This window comes from Orcinus orca, chromosome 2 (genome assembly GCF_937001465.1).
Source record: "Orcinus orca chromosome 2, mOrcOrc1.1, whole genome shotgun sequence".
Classification (NCBI taxonomy): domain Eukaryota; kingdom Metazoa; phylum Chordata; class Mammalia; order Artiodactyla; family Delphinidae; genus Orcinus; species Orcinus orca.
This window is the reverse complement of record NC_064560.1, coordinates 191,565,088-191,569,174: the sequence shown is the minus strand read 5'-3', so window position 1 is coordinate 191,569,174 and position 4,087 is coordinate 191,565,088.

Here is a 4,087-nt window from a genome sequence, read left to right as displayed (position 1 = left end):
AACTTCTTGACATCAAGACCAGACATAGCGCATCTGGGAGGACAATATGTCGCTACTCCTTTTCTTCCATTACACGCTTCCTTGCAGCCCATGTTGAGCAGCCAGCCTTCTCCCCTAGTTACAAATGCAGAGTAGACGTAATTTCCAAGGTGCTTAGAATGCCAGGCACTAAACTCCTGTGCACGTGTGTGTGTACGAATGTGTGTACCCACACACCAAGGATATTAAACTTACCGTAATGACTCACAGCCCATCACAGGATGGCACTAACCCAAAAAACTAAAGGGACACAGAGATTTCAAATGATCATGCGTGCACAGCTAATATGCTAAGGCCCATCAGTACACTTTAAAAGGGAGAAATAATAATAATTTCAAATAAATCATAAGATCAAGGTGGTGCTCCTAGCATCCATGGGAAGATTCATCTGGAACGATACACTGAGATTTGCTGCGCAGACTGATTGCAGCGTGGTAGACAAAATCAAGGTAATCAGCTGGTTTCTGGCTAGGGCCTTTACTAAAACCAAACTTAAGCAGCAAAGGAAAGAAGTTGGAGCAAAACAGAAAATTGTAGGCTGTGGAATAAAGGTATTTACTCAGCGACTTCCTCAGATTAAAGGCTTTATAGCTCCAGGGCTCTGAGAGATCCAACCCGTTAGGATCCTAATGGCTCCCAGACGTATAGTTCTGTCCTGGTGTGACGGTTTAATATACTGAACTTAAAGTTGCAGGGGAAAGTACCAAGAGCACTTTTTGTTGATTCGTTCATGAGTTCAGGCATGCAGGAACTCACACTACATCTACAGGCATGACTTAGAAAATCACAGCTGGAGACCTATTTCAGAACTGCCCTGAGCTCAGGAGAATGGCAAACCCTCAAGAATTACCAAAGTGTTGGGTAGAAGACAAGTCACAGTTTCAGAAGAGTTTATGCATGAAAGTTAAAGGTTATAAATACATTCATCAATTATTTCTCCAATGGCTCTGATAGATGTGCCAGGCACTGGACCAGAGGCTGGATGTGGCCAAGATGTTAACAGTCACAAGTATCTACAGGCTCCTCTTCATTTCCCAGCTTCCCTTGCAGTAAGGTGAGGGTCTTGTGGCCAATGGGAAGTGAGCAGAGTGAAGTGTGTGGCTTCCAGGCCAATGGAGTTAGGAGCTAGTGTGTCTGCTTTCTCTTTCCCTGCCCCGTGGAGGCCATGTTTCCAGAAGGTGTAACTATGATATGGAGAAGGGTCCCTAACATTCCTGTGCTAAGACCCTGCGATTTGGAAGTTATTGCAACAGCTAGTGTTAGTGATCTTGGCTGGGGACTCAGGACAGAACAAGCCAGACCTGGTCTTTGCCTTTATGGACGCTACACTCTAGTGGGAATGGTGCTCTAAGTTTTTGCAACTGCCTTTAGAATTCAGACCTCAGATTGTGCCAAAATTATTAAACTGCGTTTTAAGTGCAGGGTATGGTACTGAAAACAAATTATGCCTGATTACATTGGCATTTAAGAGTTTAATTCCACTAGTACAATCATGCAATAAATATTTTTTGAACTCTTACAATGTACTAGTTATTGTTCTAGGGGATACAGCAATGGGCAAACCAATGTGTCATGTTTATAAAAGACTTATAGCCCAGTGAGAGAGACAGACATAAACAAATTAGCAAATATATATATTACAATTAACAAATAAAATACATAATGTAAATATAGATATACAGTATAATGTCAGGTAGTGATTAGTGCCATGAAGACAAACAGAGCAGCTCAAAGACATTGTGTCATAATTAGGAGGGCTGATATTTCAGATGGGGTGGCCAAGGAAAGCATTCTCTGTGGAGGCCCATTTGAGACATGACTTCAATACATTGTAGGGCCATCCATGAGGACACCCAGGGGGAGAATATTCTAGGGAAAGGGGCCAAAAAGGGCAAGTACCAAAGCCATTCTGGCAGGTCAGGCTCTGTGCCCAAACTCTGGGAAATGGCAGGTCCACCAATTGCAAGGAAAACTTGTGGTCAGGCTTAAGTGGACCAATTCACATTTCTGGAAAATAAATTAGGCTCCCAAATCTATATTCCCAATGATTTGACCGACCTTATACTTTGGATTTAAGCTGTGTCCATGCATTTTTGAGCAAATAGAACTTATTAAAGTCACATTTTGCATTGTTCATGTTAATATCCATGTGGATTTCCAGTGATGTTACCTACTTTTTGATGCCCCAGCTCCAGATTTCTGCAGCCATAAATTGCTTTCCCTGCCTAATCCCTGGGTACCCAAATAGACCCAATGGATCTGTTAAAGCACAGAAAAAATATTGTAAAATTTTATTAATATCTTTATCTCCTCCTTAAAATGTCTATTTGCATTTGTTTCATTAAGGCAAATAACGCCTCAGGGCAGTCATACATGTATATAATTTATAAATAAATGAAGAAACATGTTTTGGAGGTACTACTTTTTCATTTTACTAATAGAGATGCATCAGCCCATTAGGCTTATTCAAGCCTTTGTCACATATGTTGTTGTGAGTCATGGCTGCCCACAGTTTGGGAGAACAGCTCCAACTTGCCTAGTTGATCAGATGACCAATACAATTAGATATTACGACAAAAAATCTGAACAAGGATCTTGATGGGTGCTGATTTTGCATTTTGAAGTTGTTTTTTGAGGTACGCGGGCCTCTCACTGTTGTGGCCTCTCCCGTTGCGGAGCACAGGCTCCGGATGTGCAGGCTCAGTGGCCATGGCTCACGGGCCCAGCCGCTCCGCGGCATGTGGGATCTTCCCGGACCGGGGCACAAACCTGCGTCCCCTGCATCGGCAGGAGGACTCTCAACCACTGCGCCACCAGGGAAGCCCTGAAGATGTTCTTTACATGCAAAAATATTGGATTTCCCAGAGTCATTCCTTATTAATGAGGCTATAACAATAATCCGAAGGCGGTCTCCAATCTCTGATTAGAAGAAACATATGTGGTGCAAACTGCAAGAGGACAAGTGAACGACAAACACAGACCTTACAACCTCTCCAGGCACCAGGGTCAAAGCCAAAATATGACATGGCCATAGGGTGCATAATATATACCTTGTAACATACAAACAGAGAAGGAGGAACGCTGCTGGTGTTCCAGGGCAGAACTGGGCAAGTCGCTTCAATTATCTGAGTTTCGGTTGCTCATCTGCAGAGCGAGATGATAACAGGCAGTGACTGTTCCACAGGGCTGTTGTGAGGCTGCCAGAGGCAATATCCACAAAGACTGTGACCTTGTATGGGAGGAAAATTGCCACTGCAGTCATTAAGGCGCTTCTATACGCTTGGGCTGTACACCGGCATCTCATTCAGAGCTCCCCCAAAAAATCCAAAGTAGACACGATCGCTATTTCATTGCTGGGCTCACAGAGATTAAGTAATTTTCATAAGGTCCCGCAGTTAGTAAACAGTTGACTAGAATTGAGCCCTGTACCATCTGACTCCACATGGAAGCCTTTCCACTCCATCAGGCAGACGTCCAAGAGGTAGGGCATTTGGAAGAAAGCCATAGTGGTAAAAGAGATGTCCTTGGGGCAATCTCGTTTTTCAAAGACCCTGCAAGAAACTGTCACCTATGTGAATACAGCATCCTTCTGTTTGGTTGTTAAGTTATAAAGAACCGAAGATGTATTTTTTTTCATAGAAGCCACCCATTCTTGTTGTGAAAACATCAACACACAGGAATACGCAGAAAGAGGAAGTAAAATTCACCCCAGCTGGTAAGTGTGCGTCATTCCAGGGTGATACTCCGGAGTTTGCCTCCTTCCAGAGCCCTCTCTGCATATTCTTTAGTTGCTACATATATAGGTTCTTACCCTCTACAGTGTATTGCGAATGGCATTATTCTCTTATTTCCTCATGTTCAAACCAGACCGAAAGACCAAGAGGGAAGAGAAGGGGAATCAATATTTACTGAGTGTCCACGACATACCAGCCCTTTACATATATTCACTGATTTCTACCCTAAAAGTCACCCTACGACCCTGGAACCAAAATCCCCATTTACGGATAAGGACAGCGAAGCCATGAGGGGTTAAGTAACTTGTCCACAG